The following is a 14,403-nucleotide window of genomic DNA, read 5'->3' as shown; positions in this document are numbered from 1 at the left end:
TGTTTTCTAGCCTTTTACTCTGAGGTAATGTCTATCTTTTTGTCTGTGGTGGTTTTCCTCTATGTAGCAAAATGTTGGGGCTTTTTATGTAGCCAGTCTGTTAGTCTATGTCTTTTTATTGGGGAATTGAGTCCATTGATATTAAGAGATATTAAGGAAAAATAATTGTAACTTCCTGTTATTTTTGTTGTTAAAGTTGGGATTCTGTTCTTGAAGCTATCTTCTTTTAGGTTTGAAGGATTACTTTCTTGCTTTTTCTAGGGCATCATTTCCCTCATTGTGTTGAAGTTTCCCTTTTATTATCCTTTGAAGTGCTGGATTTGTGGAAAGATACTATGTGAATTTGGTTTGTCATGGAATACTTTGGTTTCTCCCTCTATGGTAATTGAGTTTTGCTGGGTATAATAGCCTGGGCTGGCATTTGTGTTCTCTTAGTGTCTGTTATACATCTGTCCATGATCTTCTTGCTTTCATAGTCTCTGGTGAGAAGTCTGGAGTAATTCTAATAGGTCTGCATTTATATATTACCTGACTTTTTACCCTTACTGCTTTTAATATTCTTTTTTTTTATTATTTAGTGTATTTTTGTTCTGAATATTATATGTTGGGAGGAATTTCTCTTCTGGTCCAGTCTATTTGTTGTTCTGTAGGCTTCTTGTGTGTTCATAGTCATCTCTTTCTTTAGGTTAGGGAAGTTTTCTTGTATAATTTTGTTGAAGATATTTATTGGCCCTTTAATTTTGAAAATCTTCTTTCTCATCTATACCTATTATCTTTAGGTGAGGATGTTTTGACTTAGGATCATTTTTCATTTTGCATATTCTTTGATTGTTGTAGCCATGTTTTCTCTGGTTTCTTCTGCACCTGTGATTCTCTCTTTCAGCTCTTGTATTATGTTGCTGATGCTTGCATCTATGGTTCCTGCTTTCTTTCCTAGGATTTCTTTCTCCAGAGTTGTCTCCCTTTCTGGTTTCTTTTTGTTTCTTCTTCCATTTTTAGATCATGAGTGGTTTTGTTCAATTCTTTCACCTGTTCTGAAGTGTTTTCCTGTAACTTGTTAAGGAACATTCGTGTTTCCTCTTTAAGGGCTTCTAGTTGTTTGCCTGTGTTTTTCTGTATTTCTTTCTTAAAGTCCTTCATCAACATCATGGTAAGTGACTTTAGATCCATGCCTTGCTTTTCTGGTGTGATGGTATATCCAACACTTGCTATGGTGGGACAGTTTGTTTCTGATGATGCCAAATAACCTTGATTTTTGTTGCTTCTGTTCTTATGCTTGCCTCCTGCCTTGTGGTTATCTCAAATGCTTTCTGCCCTCAATATATCTGATTGGAGTCTTTAATTCCTATAATTCTGATTGATTCAGTACTCCTCAGAGTCCAGCTTTCTCAGTGATCCTGTGATTCTGGGCTCCTGTGTACCTGAAATTCTGTGTGTGTCAGAGTTTTTGGCAGTCAAGCTTCCTATGAGATTCTGAGATTCTGGTCTGACCAAGCTTCTGTTTTCCTGAGATCCAGGAATCCTATGATTCTGGGTGTGTTACAGTGCTTGTTAGTCTTGTTTCCTCTGAAGACTGTGGGGGTGTCTGGTGTGTTCCATACCAAGGTTTACCAGCACTGATCAGAAGGAACACAAGCATCTGGTCAGGTGCCTCCCATGTCCTTGCTCCTGCTGTCACAGGCCGGTCACAATTGATTTGGAACTGATGTTGTGTACCACTTACTAGTGATCCTAAGATCACAAGGAGAGTCCTCTGGCGACCTTGGGACCATCAGCCAAGTTTGTGCCCATGGTCAAGTGATAAACCCTTAACCAACTTAATCAAAATAATTAAAGGACCAAAATCAATAAAATGAAAAATATAAGGTTTTAAAATAAATACATATTGTGAAGATTAGTTTCATGTAAATTTGACACAAATTAGAGTTGTCAAATAGGAGGGTATCTCAATTCAAAGAATGTTTCCATACCAAAAAAAAAAAAAAAGAAAGAAAGAAAGGAAGAAAGAAAGAAAAGAAAAGAAAAGAAAAAGAAAGAAAGAAAAAAGAAAGAAAAGGCATTTTCTTGATTAGTGATTGATGGGGGAGAATCTAGTCCATTTGGAGAAAAGCAACCTCTGGACTGATAGTCCTAGGTTCTAAAAGTGTGGAAGTTTCCCAAGCCATGAAGAACATGCCAGGAAACTTCCCTCCGCTATGACTTTTGTATCAACTTCACCTTTTGGATTTCTGTCCTGCTTAGTTTCTTTCCAGATTCCCATTGGTGATTCAATGTGATGGCGAATTTTAAGTCAATTAAATTCTTTCCTGTACATCTTACTTTGGTCATATGTTTATTACTCTGTATAGTAGTGGCACCTGGGAGAATAGAGCAAATAGATGAGTCAGACTAGAAAATCAGACAATTTATACTATGAGTGTCAATGCCCAGCTCTGCATAGCTTTGGAAGTGATATTTGACATGGTTGCCCACCCCTGAAGCATAGCAAGCAAGAAGTGGGTGTCCTTGAGTGCTAAAGATTACTGTGTGTGTGGGGGGGGGGCTTGTTTGTATAATAATATACATAATTTACTTTATGCTTTTCTTTCAGAAAATTTTCTCTCTGCCATGATTGTCCAGAAATGTTCTCTCTGCAAGGTTAATGACTCCATGATAATTTGAAACCATAAGAGTCTAGGAGGCTAATGTGTGTCTGGTGTTTCTCAGCAAAGTGGTGAATGGTGTGGCCTTCAGGACAGCCCTTAAGGCTGTGTATAAGAACTCGGAAAACAGGAGTTCAAGAATATATAATTCTCACCTATGCAAAATACACTGATGCAATATGAATTATATGAAGATGTTTCCTGATGTAATAGAACAGAGAAAGCTACACTAATGACCCAGCTTGTCAGAATGATATTAAGGGAAGAGGTAAAGAGATTTAGGGAATGGTGATTGAAGAGTCATTTTTTATTCCATTTTGTCTCTACCCAAAAACTAGGTCATAAACCATTTGCTATCCATCCTAGATGTGAGGCACTTAGCTTCTGCCAATGATCAACCTGCCTGAGTTGCTCTGAGGCAAGAAGCTGCATTCTGGTATTTAACACCTCATAGTAAAACAGCAGGAGGCTAGGGAAAGTCTCTGAAGGGAATTGCAATTGAAGAGATTCTCTAAGTCTTCAGAAGAGAAGGGGAGGAAAGCCTGTCTCTGTTCTTTGTTCTTAGCACTTATAGGACTTTCAGAGTCTTACACTGAAAGCACACTAGGAGTTTGCACATATATTTAGGTCATATATTGATGGGTTTATAAGATGTTTATAGCAAAGAATGCATACCCACTAGTAACAATTTTCTGGCTAAGCATTTTTAACTAGCTTCACAGGTTCATGGAAAGTTAAAGACCATAACTAAGCTATCCTGGAAGTTTTCAATAGATAAATACAGTCAATATGTTACCTACTATTTTTCACCTGTGGACCTGTGGTGTAGATCTTGTTAATGGCCTTCAGTTTTTGTAACCCCATGGAATGTGCCCTAGGTTTTAGAAGTCTGCTGCTATCTCAGAAGCAATTAAGCAGTTCTGTTATAAAGGGGACTCAAATGTCTGTCTGCATTGCTGTTCTGATGATGATCAGCCTAGCATGCTAGTAGTTTCTGAAGAATAAACACTCCTTGTTTCCGCATATACTCTGCATCTGTAGTCTTCCTTAAGCGATTTTCAGAACCCTTACTGTGATCTCAGAGCAATATCCCACCCAGCTAAGTTTATTGTCTGTGTTTACAGAGGCAGGTAGATTTCTGAGTTCAAGTTCAGCCTTGGACAGAGTGTGTTTAAATCCAGGCCTGGTGGGAATGGTAATCTTGGGATGGGATTTCACCCAGTTAAACTTATTGTTTATGCTTACAAAGGCAGCTAGGTCTCTGAGTTCATTTGCTATGATAAAAAAAAAAATGTACTGCCTGTCTTTTTGTGAGAACCAAGGGGCTAAGGTCATAAAATGCTGATATGCGGGATATCAAAATGGAACCTAGGGTAATGATTGAATTGATGTGTAAGTAGAAGACTGGATTTTTGTCTGAAGGGCTGAGCTAGCTATATGTCTGTCTGGAGAGCCAGCTCAAGCAGAACAGAGAACTGTTAACTTGTACCCAAAATTGATTTGAGAAGTTTCTTCCACTGATCTCAAACATCACTTCCTCTAAATCTCTCAAAGCCTAGGTTGGGATTTGGTAGGTTAAGAATCATATGAATAAAGTTTACAATCACAAGAACAAGCTGCACATAGCAAAAACATTTTTTACCATAGAGGCACATAAACAAATAATGATAGTTGAAATGAATAATCTGAAGTGCATTCTTTTCTACTCTAATATCCCTGGCAGGGCCACAAAAGCACATATTAAGAACAACTTTGTGTTTTGAAGAAACTGAGGTCATGGATCATGCCATCTTTTTGTTATCTGTCTATCTATCTATCTATCTATCTATCTATCTATCTATCTATCTATCGATTGCATTTTCTCATAAGTGCTCAGAATTGCCATCACATGACACTGTTCTTGGACAATGTTATTTCATCACAGCAATGGTATCCCTAACCCCAACACATAAGAAACTCAGAATATGCTATCATCATATTTTAAGAACTCTTCTATTCTATAAAATTGGAAAATACAAAGAAACACAAATTCATGGAAATTTACAGTATTTAAAATCAAGCCAACATAAATAAATTATTTAAACAGATTCACACTAAAAGAGCTTTGAACAATAGTAAAACTTCTAATTATAAATGGCCCATGATTAGATACATTTCCAGAATTCTAACAGAAATTTGAAAAAGAATTAATGCCATATTACTCAAATTACTTCATATAATAAAAATATAGGAATATATCCACATATATTTGATGATTTCAGTATCAGCTAATACAAAAATTAAATAAAATATTAAAACAAAACAATAAAATACAATGTATTCTTCCTGATTAAGATAAATCATGCTCATCTAAAACTGTTATTAACCTTAACCAAGTATGCAAGAATATTTGAAAACGCACTATACATTATTTATTATATAAATAAGCTTAAGACACAAATAAAGGATCATCTTATTAGGTGCAGAAATAGTCTCTGACAAAACCCAACATACTTTTATAATAAAATTTAAGCAAGCTCTAATAATAGAGGGGGCAAATCTTAACATATAATGTCTTCTTAGTCAGCATAGCTAGAGATATATTATTAGAGAAATATGAACAGGAAAATAAATCAATATATCAATATTTACAGACAACAGTACTCGTCAAATAAGAGAACCGAAAGATTCCACACACCTCCCAAAAAATAAAAGAAAAAGAAGTCTAAGAGGTGATAATTTCAGCAAAGTGTCTGGTTAAAAAATTAATCCTTAAAAATCTATGTTAATATAGTGTGTGGTGGTGCAGCAGGTAGTGGGTGGAATATCCTGTGTTTGGGACATGTGTGCTTACAAGAAGTAGCTTGCAGTGTCCAGTCACTCAGGAGGTTGGCAGGTAGGTCAGGCCATCATTTTGGTGGATTACCAGATGGTCGTCATTCATTTCGGACATGACTGGGACCCCACTTCCATGAAGATGAACGAAAAGGTTAAAAATTGTGCAATTATTTATCTTGTGGCTTTTACAGAAGTACCTGACTTCAACAAGATGTATGATCTATATGACCTTTGTACTGCCATGTTTTTCTTCAGAAACAAACCTATCATGATTGATTTGGGCACTGGATACAAGTTCAGCTGTGCCATGGAAGACAAATAAGAAATAGTTGACATCATAGAGACTTTTTACCATAGCAGCCACAAAGGCCGGGGGCTGGTGGTATCTTCCAAAATCTATTCTATATAGTACATTTATTGAGCACTGCCCCCAGGCTGTACAAAGGACACTTGGAGTCTTTTCATTTAGAAATATTCTGCACTCGGGCTGGTGAGATGGCTCAGTGGGTAAGAGCACCCGACTGCTCTTCCGAAGGTCCGGAGTTCAAATCCCAGCAACCACATGGTGGCTCACAACCATCTGTAACAAGATCTGACGCCCTCTTCTGGAGTGTCTGAAGACAGCTACAGTGTACTTACATATAATAAATAAATAAATCTTAAAAAAAAGAAAATAATTTAAAAAAATATTCTGCACTCATAGCCTCTGGAAAGGGTCTGCAGCAGAAGAGCTTGAGGATTCTTAAAATGAGGGTTACTGGGCTTTAACTACCTGAAGCAAATAAACGTGGTAAAGGAATAGTAATAATATATATTATATACATATATACATATTATAATATAATTTATATAATAGATGATTAGATATGTATCTTTCTATAAATCAATGATGAAATGCCAAAAAAGAAAAATGAAAATCAATCATTATCACAATAATACACAAACACATACAAAGAGAGAGAGAGAAAGAAAGAATAAAATACCTAGAAATAAATATAAACAATGAAAGAAAGTCATATATAATCAAAACGTAAAAGCACTGACAGAAATAAAACAGGTAGGGAAATAAGAATATGCAAAGCTTCCACATTCATACTTTGGCAGAACTAATAATTTGAACATGATGGTTACATCAAAAGTAACCTACACATTCAGCACTATGTTAATCAAAATACTAGACTCTTTCTGTACAGATACAGAATATAAATTTTAAAAATACCATGTAAATTAAAAGACCAAAGGTAACCAAAACAGTTTGGAACAACAGCAAAACTGTGTGAGTTAAAAATCCCTGAACCTGATTTAAGCTACCCTACAGAGGATAATAGTAAGATTGATATTGTATCCACATAAAATAGACATGTAGTTCAATGAAACAGGATAGAGGAAACAGGCATGTGTACATCAAACTGCAGCAATATGATTTTGACAATGATACCAAGAATATACAATGGAGAAAAAGCATCTTCTACAAATAGTGCTGAGAATGGTGCATTTCAACATGCAGAAAAATTAAGCTACATACTTACTCCTTAACTCTGCTAATGGATCAAAAGTCCCACCTTAAAATGTAATATTCTGAAATTTCTAAAGAAAATATATGTAGCCTACACTTCAGGATATAGGTGCAAGAAAGACTTTCTAAACGTGACTAAAGTAGTATATGAAGTAAAATTAGAAATTGACAAAAAGTTTCACATGAAACTAAACAGCTTCTGTAGAGTAAAGGAATGATGAATTGAAAGAATGGTAAGACAAAATAATGAGAAAGAGCCTTTGCCATGTACCATGTCTGACAGGATTTATGTCTTGTGTGTGTGTGTGTTTGTGTGTGTGTCTTTAACCATGAATGTGTACTTCAAATGACCACATGGCCTACTGAAAGTGCTGAGTGACTGGCTAATAACACTTGAAAACCACATAAGGATTATGCTTCAATATACAATATTGAAATAGTATTTAAAAACCACCTGTATGTAGTCCCAGCTTAAGGTAATCCAAAGCCTCTAGCCTTATTAGACATAGGCACATATATGGGAATACCACATGTGGACACACATATACACATACGTAAATAAAATAAAATAAGATAAAGACATGGTATATGCAGTAAAAGAGTATAGCTAGAATCCTAATATAGAATACAGAATGATAAACATCTTTCAAAGCCTATATATATAAGGCAATAAAATTAATTCATTATATCACTTTTATTAAATCATTTCTGCATTCCTTCTAAAAAGATACAACTGCTGGGGATATAGTTCAGGTGTTAGAGTACTTGCCTAGTAGGCATAAAGTCTTGGATATGAGTCATTACATCATAAACTAGATCAGTGGCAAAGCTATAATATAAAATATTGAGAGGTAGAGAAAGAAGAATTAGAAGTTTCAGGTCACCCTAATACTCATAATAAGTTCAACTCTAGTGTTATGTACATAAAACACTGTGTCAAATTTCTCGGAAAAAAAAAAAAAAGAAAGAAAGAAAAAGCGAAAAAACAATGACTGGAAAAAAGGAAGTATGGAGAAGAAAAAGAAAGGAAGCAAGGAAAGAATGAGGAAGGAAGGAAGTAAAGAGAGAGAGAAAGAAGAGAGAAAGAGAAAGAGAAAGAGAGAAAGAGAGAAAAAGAGAAAGAGAGAGACAGAAAGAGAGAGACAGAAAGAGAGAGAGAGAGAGAAAGAAAGAAAGAAAGAAAGAAAGAAAGAAAGGAAGGAAGGAAGGAAGGAAGGAAGGAAGGAAGGAAGGAAGGAAGAAAGAAAGAAAGAAAGGGAAAGGGAAAGGGGAAAAAAAGGAAAGGAAAGGACTTTCCTCTAACAGTTAAATGATAATTATACTATGCAGCCAAATTGATAGTTATAATGATTCTGTAGTTCCCAGTTCAGATTTGAAAGACACTGAGAGTTTTCATGATTTTCTGATTATGAAGAGGATATGATTTTTCCTCATTTAGATGAATTACTTGACTTTCTCAAGAATACCTAATATTGGATAGTGTTATATGAAGGATATAAAAATGATACTCTAATGGTACAATTTAGATGTAGAGGATTTGGCTTAAAATTTATTTATTTTACAGGAGTACTATCAGTTACTTAATTTCATGTCTGCAAAATGTAAATTAATTTATATAACCACACTGAATTTATACTAAAGAGCTCGCTTTCATCTTGAGACTCTTTCTTTATGTACTTTATATTTAGACTTCAAGTCTTGACAGATACTGGAGAATGCTCTAACTAAAAGGACAATGTGAGTTCAAAATCCAATTTATTTCTTGAAAACATGATCTGTGTGTTCGAATATAATATAGGACAGACTGTCAATATTGGAGTAAAGGCTTAAAAGTATGAAGTTTTTAAATGTGCTCACATTACATAATTCAAGTTTTTATTTTCACAGCTCAATAAGCTTGAACAACCAAGTTTTTAATTGCTATTCTAAATATACAAATTGAATCTGATTGTGTGTTCTAGCAATATCCAAACTATATCTGTAATTTCTTATGAACATGACTGCCCAAAAATGACTTGAACAAAGAGGACACCCACAAAAATGCAAAATTGGGTGAGGAAAAAATACACAATAAGCAATGGGAATAATTTAATGCTGGCTGTAGGAGAAGCAGCCCTTCAAAAGGAAGAATAGCCCAACTACTTACCAAGTACTTAACAGTCAACCCTGAACTCATCCATACAAGTAACATTATATGAAAGTAACAGGTTGTATTTGGGACTAGATATGTTTATACAAATACATAAAAGCATGCAATAACATCTGATGAAAAAAGAGGCCATGAATTTGAATGAGAGTAGGGAGGGTTGTATAGGCTACTTTGGAGAAAAGAGAAGGGAGAAACTTAATTAAAACACAATTTCAAAAATGAAAATAAAAGGGAGAAATGCAAGCTCATATTATCTGTTATTGTGAGTGAAGAACAGCCCCCATAGATTTATATATTTGAATGCATAATCACCAATAATTGTCACTATTTGAGAGAATCAGAAGGATTAGAAGGCATGGTGGTTTGGGGGGAAGCAGATCCCTGGAGGTGGGCTTAGATGTTTTAAAATTCCATGGTAAGCCCAACTCCCAACCCTTCCTCCCTCTGCTTATGGATCAGGATATCATTCTCAAATACTGCTTCAGGACCTGCCTGCATGCCAACATGATCCTCATCAAGATGGGGATGAACTAAACCTCTGAAACTATATACAAGCTTGCAGTTCAATACTTTCTTTTCTAGGAATTTCTGTGCTTATAATGTCTTATCACAGCAACAGAACAGTAACTAGGTAGAAGTTGGTATCAGGGTATGAAGAATTACTGCGACAGGCCTGACCATGCTGACTGTTGGGAGAATCTTAAGTTCTGATTAGGATAACAGTTGAAAGCCGTAATCAGTCCTTAATGCTCCATACTAGCATTAACGTTCCATAGGGTGACTAGTATGTAAGAAAGTTTTACTGAGAGATTTTGACTATTTGAGAAGCTTTGGAGAAGAATATTAGTAGATGGCCTCGAGTCCATTTTTGTAATATTTTGGCAAGAATGTGACTGATTTTTGTACTTGTTTTAAAAATCTTCTGAAAGCTAAATAGAAGAGTTTTGAATAAATTGCTTTGACAGTAGATTTCAAGACACAATAGTATTGGAGATGTTCTGTGGTTTTAAATAGCCAGTTTTATATAGATCTATAGGAAGAAGGAAAAAACTAGACAAAAAGAAATGCAGAATGTACAGGTTGAGAAATGAAAGAGTACCCAGGAAGTATAATAGAGCTAAATCCACTGCTCAAGTAAATAATATGTTTTAAGAATATACTATTGCTGAATGGAGCAAAGGAAGTGCTGCTCTCCAGACAAAGCCATATCCAGATTAGATTCCAAATTCTGAAAAGGATCTAAAGACAAGCTTCAGCCATGAGCAAAAGCACCAAAGGCATAAAGCTTTGACATTAGGCAAGGTGATATATGCCGCAGACCTTCTGGGTCCTTGTGTCTGCATGGAAAAGGGTTTCTCGACGCGGGTGGGCAAAGTGTGGATGAATGACAGACAGACACACACACAGGAGAGTTTGTGTGAAATCTGAATGTAATTTTTCAAATCGAACATGAGACTTTTTATGCAGAAGACAACAAGGTAGTTGGGTGACATACCCACAAGGTACAAATGAGGTAACCGGATGCTTAATGACTCTTACACAGAACAGAGGAAATGAAAACGCAAAGACTGGCAGGAACTGGGCAATAAAATAACTGAGACAGAGTCAGCTCTATCTAAGGTCAGCTATAGTCTTAGAAGCCAGGTGTGAGAACTTTTCACTCCTAGGGCAAGGGCTTTCACACCCAAGTCATGGTTCTAACTAGGGAGTTCCGTTCTAGCTAACCATCTCATGAATAATGCAATACTCTAAAACCACAGCTGGATCTACTTCCTAAACCATTGTAAATTCCTGTATATAGGTGTAACTCAGCTATAATTCTAAATATCTATTCTGGTTTCTCCTATGGTCAGAAACTTCTTTCTTCCTTAGTGATGGTAAATTCCTGTGAAGGGCAGTGACCTAACTTTTACTCAAAGAGATAGTGTAATACCAGGGGCAGTACTGAATTCCAAGCCCAAGGTCTTGCTAAGGACGAACTAGGACTGTTGGAACACTGGTGGACGGCTTTAGCTATGTCAGGATTCAATCTTAAAAGGCACTTATGATAGGAAAATATTGAAAGAGAGCACGAGGATCCATACACTAGACTAACGCAGGAATGGAACGCGGGAATGAAAAATCACTGTATGGGTAGGGAACGCTAGACTCCAGGAGGAGAGCTTCCTTGAAACCCTTTTGCCTCATGAGTGACTTTTAAGCCTCTCAGCTTGTCCAGTTGACTCGACCAGAGAGCATAGCATTTCTTCCTTCCTTTTTATAATTTTCAGCCGAAGTTCTAGGATGTCCTGCCTTGTCGTAGCTACAGACCTCAGGAGCACTTTAAAGATGAGTGGAAACACAACGATTACTAGTAAAACAATGTCAAAAATAATAACAAGTAGGAATATATATTGAACCCAATTCAGGGGGTTCAATGTACTTAGGTTGTTTTTCAAATCTCTAGCCAATTCATCAATGGTCCAAGTGTCAAAATGACTTTTCAGAAATCTGAAATTTCTTCCTTTAACTGTCTTAAGTCATGAGAAATATCAGTATCTCTCCATACTCCCTGCAAATGAGCTTTATAAGGTAAGGTGGTAACACAAATGTACTGGAAAGGAGCGTGACATTTTGTAGCTAACCTGGTCTTAATATTAGTGACATCTTGTCCCATTGCTAGCACTACTTCTTCTAGGGTATTAACCTTTGCTTCCAATTTTTTATAACTAGGGCTGTTGTAGATAATGTAGAAGAAGTTAAAATTGCAATTTAGCTAATTTTAGTTTCTAAAATCAGTGCTGTTACAAATCTCTAGGTCTAATAAGTTTGTTTAGTGTTTTTAAAGTTTGCAATCTTGAATTCTCGAACCAAGGAGCATTTCCTAACTTTACAGGCAGCAAAACATAAGCAGGTCTTTTAAACAAAATCATAACAGTAGATTCCTTATCTAAATTAGGATTTACACAGTTAGTAAAATGACAAGAGTTACAATGAATATGAAAATACTTGCCAAGATTGGTGATCTTAACTCTTAAAATTATTTAACAATAAGCATACAGGTAAGGTACACAAGCTTTTACAGCTATAAGGAGCTGGCCTGAATGGCCAAAAACAATGTCTCTGATGAAATCTTGTAGCAGTCCTTCCACCTCAGGAGTCAGCTTTTTTAATTGTCTCCAAAGTTGACACCAGGTCGGCTCTCCTTGCTGTAGCCCATGGTGGAGATAGGAAGAGTTTATTTTGCTTGTGTGTGTTCTCTCCGATTTCTCCTTCTCTGTGCGCTCAATACAGCTTTCTTGTCACCACTGTCAGGACACTGTAAGTTTCTATTCACAGGTCAGCCTGTCACATTGGAAGCTAGCATGCTCTTGCAACAGTCTGTGGAAAAAACAGAAACATTTCCCCTTTTCCCCCAAATTAAATATCTGAACAGGATCATGCCATGTGCCAATAAGTGGATCCTTTTATCTCATGAGTATGCCTGATTGTAGGGTGCCATAGACACTCAGCGAGATTTTTGGCATCTAAATTAAAAAAAAAAATTTTTTTTGAAGATATAGATTTAAAGTTTCACAGTACTGTTCCTTGAGAATTATAAGAATCTCAGTAACATGGGTAACATTAAATTGTTGACAAAACATCTCAAATGCTTGGCTGAAATAGCCAGTTTTAATTTGATTTGGATCACTAAGAAAAAAAAATCAACACAGGCAATGACTAACTATACTTTTAGTTGCTTTACTTGTTAAAGCAGTTGTAATTAGAAAGACTAAAAAGGTATTAATAGTCACATGTGCATATTTTATCTTTCTAAAATCAAAAATGAGTATCCATTTGTAATAATTGATTAAGTATAAGTCCTCGAGAATTAACACCAATGTAGGGAACAGGTAGAAACTGAGGACAATGAGAGCAAATCTTTACAAAGACATGCATATTTATTTATTTATTTATTTATTTATTTATTTATTTATTTATTTAAAATACCAAATTATTATCTCAAGCCATTACTATTTTGGTAATGTAAAGAATGAGATTACGTACCCAAACCTATGGGACACAATGAAAGCATTTCTAAGAGGGAAACTCATAGCTCTGAGTGCCTCCAAGAAGAAACGGGAGAGAGCACATACTAGCAGCTTGACAACACATCTAAAAGCTCTAGATAAAAAGGAAGCAAATTCACCCAAGAGGAGTAGAAGGCAGGAAATAATCAAACTCAGGGGTGAAATCAACCAAGTGGAAACAAGAAGAACTATTCAAAAATTAACCAAACGAGGAGTTGGTTCTTTGAGAAAATCAACAAGATAGATAAACCCTTAGCTAGACTCACTAGAGGGCACAGGGACAAAATCCTAATTAACAAAATCAGAAATGAAAAGGGAGACATAACAACAGATCCTGAAGAAATCCAAAACACCATCAGATCCTTCTACAAAAGGCTATACTCAACAAAACTGGAAAACCTGGACGAAATGGACAAATTTCTGGACAGATACCAGGTACCAAAGTTGAATCAGGATCAAGTTGACCATCTAAACAGTCCCATATCCCCTAAAGAAATAGAAGCAGTTGTTAATAGTCTCCCAGCCAAAAAAAAACCCAGGAACAGACGGGTTTAGTGCAGAGTTCTATCAGACCTTCAAAGAAGATCTAATTCCAGTTCTGCACAAACTATTTCACAAAATAGAAGTAGAAGGTACTCTATGCAACTCATTTTATGAAACCACTATTACTCTGATACCTAAACCACAGAAAGATCCAACAAAGATAGAAAACTTCAGACCAATTTCTCTTATGAATATTGATGCAAAAATCCTCAATAAAATTCTCCCGAACTGAATCCAAGAACACATTAAAGCAATCATCCATCCTGACCAAGTAGGTTTTATTCCAGGGATGCAGTGATGGTTTAATATATGAAAATCCATCAATGTAATCCATTATATAAACAAACTCAAAGACAAAAACCACATGATCATCTTGTTAGATGCAGAAAAAGCATTTGACAAGATTCAATACCCATTCATGATAAAAGTTTTGGAAAGATCAAGAATTCAAGGCCCATACCTAAACATGATAAAAGCAATCTACAGCAAACCAGTAGCCAACAATAAAGTAAATGGAGAGAAGCTGGAAACAATCCCACTAAAATCAGGGACTAGACAAGGCTGCCCACTTTCTCCCTACCTTTTCAACATAGCACTTGAAGTATTAGCCAGAGCAATTCGACAACAAAAGGAGATCAAGGGGATACAAATTGGAAAAGAGGAAGTCAAAATATCACTTTTTGCAGA

General features: G+C 35.8%; 1 pseudogene; it reads left to right on the top strand.

Annotated features, from left to right (window-relative positions):
• The first annotated feature begins 455 nt into the window (after nt 1-455).
• On the top strand, nt 456-5,868 carry Gm37996 (annotated as a pseudogene).
• Nucleotides 5,869-14,403: the final 8,535 nt, after the last annotated feature.

The sequence above is a fragment of the Mus musculus genome, chromosome 3 (assembly GCF_000001635.26).
Source record: "Mus musculus strain C57BL/6J chromosome 3, GRCm38.p6 C57BL/6J".
Lineage (NCBI taxonomy): Eukaryota > Metazoa > Chordata > Mammalia > Rodentia > Muridae > Mus > Mus musculus.
This window is presented reverse-complemented; position numbering and strand designations above follow the sequence as displayed.